Here is a 14,660-nt window from a genome sequence, read left to right as displayed (position 1 = left end):
TTTATCTGCAATACGCACTCATCTCTTTTGATATTAGCTAGTTCTTCTCACAGCTACTAGACTACACCCATCTTTTTCTTATTTTCCCCTGGCACTTTGCTTAAGCTTATAACTATAGCTTATTTGCTTATTTAAATATTGTACTTTGCTTTTTTATTACGGGTTGCACTTGTTTTTCCCTCCCTGCCCCCTCCTTCCACCGCTCCCCACACTGGCGGTTCTGGCCTTCCTTTTATCTCGTTCCTTTATTCGTTTGAATCGAAAAGCCACTCTTGTGCATGTAGCGGGCAATCAACTCAAGCCTCTTCTCTTCCTCGGGTCACACATACGGCTAGGGTTTCGCTATCCAGGGAGTTTTCATAGATAATACAGTGACAGGCTCTTCAGAACACTTAACCCAAGGGATGTCTAATCTAGTGACAACAAGCGCGCCATAGGTCGGTGGTGGGTTCCATAAACTCCCGGTTCCGTTGGTAGGTGCATGCTAGAAGACCAACGTTACGGATGCGTAGCGTGGCGAGTCTCCCTATCAATAACCGCTCTCTTCAGGGATTGGTTGGTTGATTAAGCTGCTCTGTCGTAGTCGCCGCCAAATACAAATTATTATTTTGCCTTTCATTCACACGGTTCTCTTAGCTGTGTTGCACTCTTGTCTGGAATCCACTGCTATTGGTATTTGGTGAGAGTGCCGCAGGGCTGCGCGAGAGCGCTCGACCCCAAAACCACCTCCGGAGGGGTGATATGGCGCGGGAGGCAAGAAAACTTCAAAGTTTGTATTAATTAGGTGTGAGCCGGAACCTCAAGGATTGAGCGGATATCGTACTTTTATGGAAAGAAGGAGTGGTAAAGTGGCGAAGGCGAAACAACCTACTGGGACCTTTGGGGATGCGGACTTCTCTATAGATGTCATCATTCAACAGAGGTAGATATACCAAGCATCAACAAAGCTCCCGCCCAAGCCCTTTACAAGTACCCATATATCCTGATCCAATATAGACGACCTATAACTTTACACATTGACCCAGCGATGCGGTACTAGCGACAATGGAGGGGAAACTGCGATAACGACTGCAATTGCTGAGTCCTATGGGACGGTGTCGCTTGGTTGAGCATAACGACGGGGAACCACGTGTTCACCTACCTCCTATTACTTTCAACGTACAGTATAGGAAACCCGTATATAATGGGTGGGTTAGAACTCTGTCGACAGGCAATATCTCCACCCTAACGGACTAGAGACGGGCCGTCCCACAATCACTCCTGAATTCTTAGGTAAAAAATGGCATATAAAGCAAGAGATAGGTTTCCATTATTCCCAGTTTTGTCCAATTCTCTCCTAGTTTGAACTTGAGATTCCACAATTTCATTCACATTCCCTTTACCTTCTTAGCCACATGTCCGATATGTCACCACCTAACGCAGATATCATACCCTCCACTGAAACAAATATTTAAGAACGAGAGTAGTATAGGGTGTACAAAAGATCAGCGTGGTCTCGACCTAGTAAACATTAAACTAATGACGGGCTACTAGCCCATTACCTCCTGTTGACCTTCTGTCTATTAGAAAATTAGCAAGGCGTTTGTGGATTCCCTAACAAGGGCAGGATATGATACTTACTTACCGGTACGCAAACAATACTTCCCAGTCAAGGTGAGCCAGGGGCCGCCCGGAAAAGGCAAAAAGATTTGGTGTGCCCTTGGGGCAAAACTACCGGGCGTTAATGATAACCCAGAGCACTGTTGGGGGTAGTAAACTGAAGCGACTCACCGCTAAGGGTGAGGATAACGGGTATCCTACGCTAATATGCTAAGAGTAAAATCATATGACTTCCTTTCTAAGCTGGCCAAATAGCTGTGAGGCGCAGTATGGGTAAGTGGGGGAAGAAAGAAGAAGGAAGAAAAGACCTACCGGTGAGCTGTAATAGAATGCAAAGTATTACTTGTAGCTCGGGGGACAACGTTTGCATACAAACTAAGACTAGCAAGAGATAGTTTATTAGCCTTTAGGGAAAGCACGAGAAAGAGACCCGCAATACATACCTCCTACCCAGGAACACAAACTAGAGGCTAGTCTAGAATCACATGCGTTCAGAGGGAGCTTAAGGGTGGGTGGTGGATTGCATACAACCTGCAAAGGGCGGGGGGATCTACATTAGCAATGTAGCAACAACAAATAACGGAGGACGTGCAGGTATGCTTACAGCCTGAAGCAACCAAGAAACCTGCATTACCAGTTAGGTTGTTCCAAAAGTATTGCCGGCCTCGTTCACTTACTTCCTATCATAAAACACTCAGAGAACCAGAGGTCAACGATTGTAGTGGTGCCCTGCAGCGTTGCTTCGTTGTTAAGCTGTCCTCAAAACAGACTTTCCGTTGTCTGGACCATCCAATAAGGTCACTTCCCCACGCCCACAGCCCAACACCACTCCTCCTTTTGTGGTTGCTGAAAGCAGACTCCCGCCGGAGGTAAGAGAGGGGGAAAGGGAAAATTCGCTTGCAAAACAGCTCAATGAGCGAAGTCATTCATTGAGCAAACAATACTGTGTGTGGGATGGTGCCTATCATTTCAAACTCAAATGTTTGAGGTCTCGAGTAGGGTCTTGCCAGGATGTCTTGCTCGCATGATATATACTAAAATTCCCTTTTACCTTAGGGTAAAATGGAGTTGGTAAAACTCATGGTCACAAAACATGCGCCAATTACGGAAAGAGATATCATACAATAGGCCAGGTCATATACGATATTTATATATTCTACCTAGCACCACATCACACTCCTGTACTACATAAGCTCCCCCCCCTCCTCACTTAACAGTACAACCACCGATCACGCCAGAACTGACGCATACGCTGTAAATGATCAGTATGCTCACTAGACTTTTTGATCTCCGAGCTACTCAGTTTGCATGCAACCCATCTGGTCCAGGAATTCGCTGTATCCGGACTTCTTCTCAGGAAAGTTTAATAATATCCTCACGTGTTTGACAGTTATTTTAACATGCAATCTGGAAAGCAGTTCACCAAAAATGGTACAGAAATTAGCAGCAGGTAAAAGAAATGGAGCATCGAATGAATTGGCTGGGAAAATCACTGTTCTAGGAAGAATCCACAAACTTGAAAGTGTAGGAACTCAAAATTCACATTTAGTTGCCAGCGGACATAAACCTAACGGATACTAGGATATCGCTAGCACCAGTGCTAGGATCACAAACCTATCCCAATCACATAAACGTGCTGATACACGCTTCAGCCAGCTGTTAACCTTTTACACTGGAGTGGCTCTGCTTGGAATAGGAGGAGTATGATTTTAATTACATTTCTGCAACCTCTACTAATACTCTTAGGCGATATCCATAATCTACAACCATGATCTCACAAGAGAGGATCAAATGAAATCCCACATCCAGGATTTCAAGAAGGATGTTATATCGAGTATTGAACGCTTGAAGTCAAAGATGGGTCAGGGGATCGGGTCTTCGGAGTCGAAGATGGACCTGAAGTTTAATCAAATAAATACTAAGCTGGATGCCCTCCTAAAGAACCAAAGAAGGTAGTGGTAGCTTTTTACATTTCAGCATTTATCAGGCTACTAGATTGAAGTCATTCGCACTGGTAGACCCCCTTGTTAGTTAATCGTAGAAGATCAATTATCTCATAGAATTTTTATTTTGCCGAGCTGTACATCATACACAAGTGCCGGGGATGACATTTTCATGGAAGGCAAAGGTGTTTGATAGTTGCGCATCCAAATAATTATTTTGTCGTTGCGGCTAGTGCTGTACAGTACTCGTGCTATACTATATCGTACAATAAGGAGGTTTTGCTAAATCGGTTCACTACTGTACTTATCTTATCACCACAGCAACCGCACTAGCCTTTCCATCTATGGTAAAGCACCAAGTGGCTCAGCTTTGCACAGTATTATGAATAGTTCGTAGTTTAAACAGTGCAAACAAAATTTGTTGACATCATTGTTTATGTAAAAGAAAAAAGATTTTGTATTGGTCAAACTTGTCCCTGCCAACATATGAACTCTTTCCTATATCCGTGAATGTATAAGATTATTCACAATTGACCACTCTGTCTTAGTTCGCAATAGGTACTACTACCCATCTCTGTTATGGATGGCGAACCAGAACAACAAGCTGGCTACATAGCTGGGACTTCAGAAGTTAAAGAAATTACTCCCGTTCAAGCCGCCGAACAAGCCAACATTCAACATCAGCTGATAAGTAGGGAGAAGCTGGTACTTGTACATTTATGTGTTCTCCATGGTGGAGAATACTTGTTACCTTCAGGATGAGAACGATTTTGGTCAAAAATGTAAGGACTGTTTAGCACCTCTTTAGGCCGCCCAGCCAGCAACCCCCACATTACTATGAGCTGTATGCTTACCGAATATACTAAAAAGATAGAGAGAGAAAGGAAGGAAACCAGTACCGTGCAGACAGATGGAGAGTATGAACAAGTAATGGAGTTATAGAAGTCAAGAGTTGAAAGTGTAAGTAAAAAGATTTGTCTTTTGAATAGTAGAATAATAAACTGTTTTTCTCTCTTTATTTTTCACTCTTGATTTTATTAATTCAAAGTAGTACAAGCAAGCTAAAATGAGATTACATATAGAGTAGAGATGGCCGTGGGAACCGGACTAGTACAGAGGAAAGTATAGGAAAAAAGAACAAAGAAGCTAAAGAGCGGGCAGCAGAAGCTCATCATAGTAATATGCTTACTACTCTGAGTCAAAAGTAAGATTTTGCAATGGGAATGCTAGCTTTAGAAAAGCATGAAAAAGGAGGAAGAGGAGAAAAAGGAAAAGGTGGGGCCTATTAAACTGGATACTTTGAGCAAGGCAGTAAAGTGAGAGGTGAAAGTAGAGAGCCTGAAGGACAAGAGAAGAAAAATAAGAAAGCAAGGGGAATACTTAAATATGCAATTAGTGGAGGAAGGAAACTGGATAACTGGGATTCTTGAGTCGGTTGCCGGTGCCTCACTTGCTTCTACAAAAGAAATCTGCTCCAATTACAATATCAAAAGAGAATTCTCCTGTGTCCTGGCAGACAATTAAATCAACTCTAGATGATTCCAAATTGTCATATCCAATACATGGAACCTCACATTCAGCTACAGATAATTGGCAGTACTTGGATCAGGAGAGATTTAGTCTTTTGGAACAGCTGGTTCAAGGAGTCGAGGAGGGATTGAAGGAAGTTCAGGATATTACCAATAAAATATTAAAGCTTTGAGAGTCTGAAAATTAACGACTAAATTGCTACTATTAAGGTATTTGAAAAATTGACCTTGTTTTTGACATTGCTTTATAGCAGTTTATATACTAATTTTAAGAAGAAAGTGAATGCAAGAAGACTGGAGAGGTGTCAGTCAGTTTTTAGGTCTGAAGAGAGATGAGAAGAAATAAAAATTTGAATATATCTACTATTTACTTTGGAAGAAAGAGAAAATCATAACTCAAGTTACATAACTTACTAGCAATAGCCCAAACTGGCAGATATCTCCTTATTTCATGCAATGCAGAAATCTCATCAGACATCTTGTTTCTATCACTCCACAGGCAAACAACTCTGCTGTTCAAACCCCATTTAGAATTGCTACCACCTTCAGAATCACACTCACCATTGTTAGCACTATGCCTTTTTCTCAGTGACTTTAGCTCTGCAGTGGTAGGTTTGTTGGTAGGAGATGTGACTCGCAAATTACTCTTCTTGTCTTCTCCCTGATTCTTACCCTTTTTCCAATTAAGCTCAATACCCCACCCTTGTTTTGAATCTCTACTCCTTAACTCCAAACACAAGAACCTTACAATGATTCCTATCAGTGAGTATGGCGATATATTCACTTTTGTGTTGTTGAAAAGAACTCATCACAGTAGTCGATATTGTACTCGATATTCTGGTTTGCTGGATTTCTGGTTCTTTGCAATCTAGGAAAAGATCAATCTGTCTTTCTATCAGTGTATGAATGTGATTGTGAGTATATCTTCGAAGACATACAGACTTAACCAGTCTACATCTTCAAAAACATTAAAAATATTTGAGAGATTATAGGTAAAACAGAAGATTAGATAAGCAAGCTACTATTCCTGCCCTTGGCATTCCTAGATGCCCATCTGGAGCAGTGGTGGAATTTCAATACTGGTCAAACACCTCCGGGCAATTCGCACGGGATGTGTTTCAAACCACTCCAAATCCTTATCATTAACATAACATGTTCACAAGGTGCTAGTCACATTATCAGTAATAGGTACAATAGTTGGTAGGTGTCTCACTCTACCGGAGAGGAGGTGAGAGCTGAGAACTAAAGTAGGCTTTGAGGGTGTACTGGGAAAACAAAGAAGTAACTGTTCAACTAAGTATATTGAAATACTGTCTGTCGAAGTCTGCCTTTTCCATCGTAGAATCAGGTAGTCTTTAAATACACAAATCTGTTTATGTCTAGCATGAACGAAACTACACAAAGGTATTAAAAGATACACTGTGGTAAAACAACTTATGTATCAAAACGATACTTAAAATAAAAATAAAAACCAAGTATCAAATGATACTTAAAATAAAAATAAAAACCAAGTATCAAATGATACTTAAAACAAACTAAGTATCAAAGCAATACTTAAAATAAAATGTAAAACAAAAACAATTATTAAACGATACTTAAAACAAACCAAGTATCAAAGTAATCCTTAAAACAAAACATAAAACAAAACCAATAACTAAGTACCTGTACCAGTTACATTCCCCAAAACAAAACAACTATTTAAACAAACAGAACCTAATAATCGTCAAAAGAGGAGTCCGAGAAACTAAAGGCTTTAGTTTCTACTATAAGTTCTTCATTATAAGTGTCACACCAAAGACAAGAAGAAATATTAAGAAAACATCAAGACTTAAAGAAATACAAGTCACAGTAGCTACAAATACCAGATTCATGCTGTGCATCTACCCAAGCATTGTTGTACTCAGGGTGGTAGTCTATCCAGAGGATAGCGAAGTAGTCTTCAGGTTGGATAATATCGTAATTCAAGATCAGTTCAATAAGCTGTTATTACAGCCTTTTATTGTATTCTACATAGTTTGACATCATTATAGTATTTGGATGGTGAATGGTAATTAGATGAGATTGTTGAGAGCTTGCTCCATAGCCTGATTTTTCTCATTACTGCTTTCAAATTTCAACTCAAAGTATAGTGCACAAAATCCATCTCTAGCTTCCAGTTCAAGTTGTCATCCCTCAGTTTCCAGCATAGTTGGTGTCCAGCATATCAAGATATAGTTAATCATTGGCGGTAGTGAATCATTTGGCATGTTGTCTTCCTACCACTTGTTCACCATGTCCATTGCCTGCTCTAGCCCTTCTAGCAATTTCTAGCTGTTTTCGCTTATTGGGTATTTTTTCCATTTGACCAGAAATTAATCATTTCTATGCCATAGGTGGTGGTATTGGAATTTTTTCAACTTTTCATTCCTCTTTCTTATCGATGATGATGGGCACACCCTGAGAGTAGGTTCTTCTATGGAACTTGGAGTCATCATTTGAGTGGAAGCATTTGACAGTAGGAGTGTAAGAAACGGCAGTATTTCGGCAATACATATGCCTATCCATTTGGACAGTGTAGTTTTTTGCTGCATCTAATAATGGTAATAAACATGTTTTTATGGACTATAAGCATATCACCTAGTAGAATAAAGACATATTTGCATTGTCGTGTCACAAACGTGGCTTAAGCGAGGAAAGGGTTTTCATGTAACGCATAGTTATGAGTCACAGGTACGTTATTGTTTTACACATATGACTCATTCAGGTCATATGATTTATTATGTGTGGGATTTGTGATGCTTTCGCACATGGCTCAAGTATGAGTCATGGGACGTGCGCCTGATAAGTATGCCTTACAAGTATGCCTTGCAGGTAAGCCTCGCGCATATGATTTATGTTTTACACATGACCTCATTATGAGGTCATGGGTTTTGCGCATGTGACTCAGTCGAGTCATATGACTTGTTTATTGCGTTATGATTGGTTTATGAGTTTTTGTACATGACCTCGCTATGAGGTCATGGGTTTTGAGGATGTGATCACTTTGGTCACTTGATTAGTTTGTTATAATTTGGTTTCGCACATGTGACCACTTTAGGTCACATGACTACAGGCGGGAAGAATACTATATAAGGAGGCCGATGCGGCCGAGGAAGATAGGTTCCTCACGCTTTGTTCTAAGTACTTTTCCTACTTATTACTTTAACGAATATAAAACACCTTTACGATCTTTATCTTTATTGCAACGTTATCAGTACGCCAAGAAGTGTTCGTCACAAAGACGAGTTAGAGAAAGCTTACGATAGGTATTTCTGATAGAAGACAAAGGTCTTGTACTATCGGTAATGTAGGCAGAGGCCTAGAGCTATCGTAAGACAAAGAAAGAAGAAGACAGAAAAGATAAGTATCGTTCCCCATCGCCAAGAACAAACTATCTAAAAGGGGATCGTTACATTACAAAGCGTCACCTAGTGCAACACCAAACAATACAAGACGGCATCCTTCAACTCGGACAGGAAAGGAGATATTGACATCGACGATCAAAATCTTAATCTAGGAGGATTCAGCGATGCCCTAGATCACATCTCAGCAGACCCCTCGAGAGCAGCAAGCCCAGTAACCCCAGAGAAAGGATCACCAGTCGATAGCTCTCCAGCTGGAACTCCACAACCTGAGAGAATGTCGGGATCCGCAGTACCTGGGCCACCAGCCCCAGCCGCGCCGGCACCAGGAACCAGCATACTTGGAATGACTAAAAATTAGTTTCAGGCATTTCTCGCAGCCACGCGAAATACAGGACAAGGAAATGTCCAACGACCAAAAGCAAAGGAGTCCGACACATACGAAGGATCTGAAGATAAGCTACGAATATTCTTAGCACAATGCGAAGGATATTTTGCTGTTAAAGGATATGGAGATCAACATGATGAGATCAAGATTCCATATGTGAAATCTCTGCTCAGAGGACTCGCGAGGCAATGGATCATGCCTTTCCAAGAGGGAAGGAAGCAGAGGGAATGGTTCACATACGAAGAGTTAAAGGCGACACTCTTCGAACAATTTGGAGATCCTAATGCCAAAGAAACAGCAAGACGAAAGCTAGAAAAACTCCAGCAAGGAAAACAAACATTTTCAGCAAACTGGAATGAATGCCAACTATTGGAATACGAGGCCAAGTTTGATGATTCTACTCTCTACATCATCCTCCTGAGAAACTGCAGCGAGAGACTCCGAGAGGCATGGGGAATCTCTGAGCTGCGCTATACGACAGCCGAACGATTTACAAGATGGGCAATAGATAAAGAAAGCAAATTAAACATGGTTCGAAGCAACTCGGAAAACACTATAGCGCACAGAGTGGTCCAATCATCCAGGAATGTGGATGGGACCTTCAAACTACAAGCACCTCAAGGTGAAAGCCGAGCATTACCACCAGGCGAGCCAATGGAGTTAGACAAATCAAGAGCAGGACCGACTCTGAACCTGTCTAAGGAAGAGTACGCCAGAAGAATGAATGGGAAACTCTACCTAAGGCGCGGAAAAGCAGGACATCGGATACAAGAATGCAGAAGCCGACCAGACAATGGATACCAAGGAAACAGAGCTGCTGGAAATACTCATTTCCAAAATCAAAAAAGAAGTAACATCCATGAAATGATAGCAGAAGATTCACCGGCGGAAAACAACGAGGGTCCCTAGTAAATGGTGGTCTGGGAGACCCAAGATGTGGACCGGGAAAACCCATCAAATTAGCAAACTACTACACGGCACTACACACACAAAGAGGGGAAGAAGATGGAGATCATGTGATGATCAAAACGAAGATATACAACGAAGAAAACAAAGAAACAACAATATATGCAATGCTCGACTCTGGGGCCACCGAAGACTTTATCGTCAAAGAAATATGCGACAAATACGGCCTCCACACCAAACAAGTGAAGAAAGTAAGACAAGTCTACTTAGTTGATGGAAAACCCAGCGCTATGGGTCCTATAACCCATACGGCGACAGTACCTATGGACATTGACAGCCATAGGAAAACGGCAACCTTCCAAGTAGCAGATCTGAAAAACCATGAGTTAGTCCTAGAGATGCCATGGTTATGAAAACATAATCCAACGATCGATTGGAACGAGAACAAGATGACCTTTACAAGCGAAATATGTGGGACACGATGTCTCAACAGTTCGCCTGTGGTCTACTCAACACCGATATGGGAAGCGGAAGAAGAAACCTTGCATGCAAAGTTCACCGAGATGTGGCAAGATAAGAGAGTCTGGATACAAAGGCTAGACCAAGAGGCAAAAGTGCCTACCAAGGGTTCCCAAGGGGCAGCAGGACACAGCCTATACGCCAATGAAGGAATCAAGATACCAGCCAACAGGGCAGCCAACTATAGCGACAGGAATAGCCATTGGACTCCCAGAAGGCACCTATGGACGAATAGTACCCGGCAGTGGTCTAGCGGTCAAACATCGGCTCATTACTATGGCAGGGGTGATCGATGTCAACTATACAGGTGAAATCAAAGTGGTCCTGGCTAACCTATCCCAAGAGGACTACCAAGTCCAGAAAGGCGATCGAATCGCACAGTTGATAATTGAAAAAATCAACCAAAAGGATCTGCATGAAGTAGATCGACTGGAAGAAACCACAAGAGGAAATAAGGGATTTGGAAGCACAGACCAAAACCAGCTAGATACAACAAAAAGAATTGAGATCAAAGAGATCACAGCACAAGCCTTTGGACAGTACTATCGAAGAGGAGATACCACAGGAATTCTCAAATGGACATACGAAGACGATAAAGCAGTTCTAGCAAAAATCAACATCAGTGCAGAGCTAGCAATCCAGGACAAGAAATACCAAACCAAAAAAGGATGGAAAGAATTGGTTCCAAAAGAATATCACCAATTCACAAATCTATTCCAAGAAGAGGAAGCTGCGGAGCTACCACCTCGAAGACCAGGAATCGATCACGAAATCCAGCTGGACAAAGATGAAAAAACGGGAAAGTTAAAAGAGATTCCCTACAAGAAGTTATACCCCCTAGGAGAAGCAGAGCTTGAAGAACTTAGGAAGTACATCAAGCAAAACCTAAAGCGAGGATGGATCAGAGACTCTTTCGCGTCAGGAGGATCCCCAATACTATTCGTCAAAAAGAAAAACGGAAAGATGAGACTTTGCGTGAACTACAGAGCCCTCAATTCGGTTACCAAGAAAGACCAATATCCGCTACCCTTGATTGGAGAAGCACTGGACAGACTACGGTCAGCAAAATACTTCACCAAACTCGACATCAAAGACACATACCACAATATACGCATCAAGGCAGGAGACGAATGGAAGACTACATTCGCCTCAAGATATGGAATGTTCGAATACTTGGTTATGCCCTTCGGGCTAACCAACACACCGGCTTCATTCCAGAGATGGATCAACAAAGTACTTAATAAGTACCTCGACATATGTTGCATCGTATACTTGAACGATGTACTCATATACTCGGAAAACATACAGCAACACCAAAAAGATATCAGCAATATCATGGCCGCAATACAAGGATCAGGAATGAAGATCAAACCAACAAAATGCGAATTCCATAAGGAAGAAACAGAATACCTTGGATTTATCATCAATCAAAATGGGGTCAAGGTTGACTCTGTTAAAACAGCAGCCATATGGGATATGGCCAAACCAAACAACAAGACAGATGTCCAATGCTTTATGGGATTCTGCAACTTTTATCGAAGGTTCATAGAAGGATTTAGCAGACTTGCAAAACCACTCTATAACCTAACCAAGAAAGACAAAAAGTGGGAATAGGGAGAAACCGAACAAAAAGCATATGATGCAATACGAATGCATCTAACATCGGCACCCATACTGGTTCATTTCAACCCAAACAGAAGGACAATAATCGAAACAGATGCCTCAGAATATGTATGCTCAGGCATACTATCGCAACAATGCGACGATGGAAAATAGAGGCCAGTGTCCTATCAATCCAAGACAATGACCCCCGCAGAGTGCAACTACTATGTTGCAAACAAAGAACTATTAGCAATAGTTCAAGCATTAAAAGAATGGAGAAGATACGTTTCGAACAACGACCATCCAGTCCGAGTTCTAACCGACCACAAGAACCTGGTGCCGTTCATGACCACGAAAGAACTGAACGACCGCCAGATAAGATGGATGAAACACCTCAGCAAATACAACTTCAAAATCGAATACCGACCAGGCAAAGAAAGTGGAAAGCCAGATGCTCTCACAAGGATTGCAAGCGACAAACCACAAACGAAAGAAGACGAAAGAATCAAACAAAAAACACGAACACTATTACCAAAAACCTACTTTAAGGCAATGGAGGTTATCCAATTCACATCAACGGAGGAAAGAGGAATCGAGAACACAAACAAGAAAGACAAAACAATTCAGACAATAAGAGAAGCCTTAGAGGAAGGAAAGAAAGAGATGAAAGAAATTGCTCTGGGTTTATGCCAATGGAAGGACAGAAATATGTGGTTCGACGGAAAACAATGGATCTCGGAAGAAGAGGAGATAAGGACAAACATCATACGACAACACCACAATATCCGAACGACAGGACACGGAGGAACGGCTAAAACTACAGAATTCATTACGAGGTCATTCTATTGGCCAGGACTGCGCGAAGACGTCAAACAATATGTCGAAAACTGCGACATATGTCAAAGGACGAAAACGGCTAAACACGTACCCTATGGATTACTAAAATCAAACGAAGTTCCCAAACAACCATGGGAAACAATTACTATGGATTTCATCACGGACCTACCAGCATCGGAAAATTGCGATAGCATCTTGGTCGTGGTGAATCGTCTGACTAAAATGAGCCATTTCATTCTGGTTAGAAAAGATATCAACACGAGGGATCTTATAAAAACCTTCAGAGAGGTTTTCAGACTTCATGGCCTATCCAAGAATATCATCACTGATCGAGGAATACTATTCACATCGGGACTATGGAAAAAAGTAACCGGAGAAATGGGAATACAAAACAGAATGAGCACAGCATTCCACCTACAAACAGATGGACAAACGGTACGAGTAAATGCGATACTCGAACAATATTTAAGGGCTTACGTCAACTATCAACAAGATGATTGGTACAAGCTGTTATCAATGGCCAAATTCGCATACAACAATGGAAAGCAAGAAACGATCGGCACCACACCATTCTTTGCGAATTACGGACAACATCCACAAAGTCAGACCACATATCAAACAATTAATGAGGTGATACCGGAGAAAACGGATATGGGAAAACTACACGAAACCTTACAATACGAAATGAGTCAAGCACAACAACGGTAAAAAGAACAATACAATAAGCACCGAAGACCGGATCCAAACATACAACCAGGAGATATGGTATGGCTAATACCACGCAATATCCATACGATACGACCATCAAAGAAATTGGACTACAAGAAAATCGGACCCTTCAGGATATTGGAAAAAGTGGGCAGCCGAGCTTATAAACTCGACCTTCCCCCCTCAATGCGAATACACAATACATTCCACATCTCACTGCTCGAATTACACAATGACCATAAGTTTCCTTCACAAACACTTATTCTTCCCCCTCCGATCGAACTCGACGGAGAACCAGAATACGGGCTCGACGAAATAGTCGATTCCCGCTTCTTCCACGGTCACCTCCAATACCGAGCCAAGTGGACAGGATATTCTCCTGAACATGATAAAACTTGGTACTTCGTACACAACTTCGAAAACGCACAAGATGCCATCTCAACCTTCCACCAACGATACCCAGGCAAGCCCGGCCCAGGTGACGATCACGTTCAACCAAGACAAAGGCGAGGGAAAGGCTCCCATGCCATTGCAACCACACGAGGGCTGGGGCGATAGCCCCCGCCAAAACACACCCACCAGCCCCGAATACTCATTCATGGGGCCAACCGACGAGGAACTTAAGGAAAGGGAACAACAAGCACAGCATAACGCCATGTCATGGACGGTATGCTACGATGACGGTTGCCAAACACACTTTGGCGACAAAGAAGGCTCGGGATGGTTCCCGAGGGAATGTCAAAAGCGTGGCCCACGCCCGGACCACGTTCTAAAGCATTGGCAATAATGCTTCAGAAATGGGTGCAGAACGCACAGGGCACAGAAAATATCTGCGGGATTCTACCCGCAGAAAGATGGAAGCAGGAAAGAGTTGGAAGGAGAAGATGCCTGAAAGGCATGGGCCGCGAGGACGCGGTCCAGGCAGGGAGGGGCCCAAGACTCCTCTGCAGACACGGAATCGGATGTCAGGAGCCTACACAGGCAGATCTGGGGACTCAGAGAACGACTGGATCAAGCCGAGGCCACAATTTTGGCAAATGACAAAACGATCGCGGAGCTTAGACAGCTGAACGACAATCAGCGGCACACGATCGAGATGGCGAATCTGACTCTGGAATCGGTAAGGGTCAGATGGAGGACGGCAGACGAAAAGTTCCACAAGCTGAGAAGGACCATGCGCTCGGCAGAACGGGAACTATTGAAACTGGGAGTAAAAGCCTGATGGGACTCAGGCTTAGAAGGAGGGGAG

Source organism: Tuber melanosporum, assembly GCF_000151645.1.
Source record: "Tuber melanosporum whole genome shotgun sequence assembly, scaffold_20, strain Mel28".
NCBI lineage: Eukaryota > Fungi > Ascomycota > Pezizomycetes > Pezizales > Tuberaceae > Tuber > Tuber melanosporum.
Note: the sequence above shows the minus strand (reverse complement) of the source record.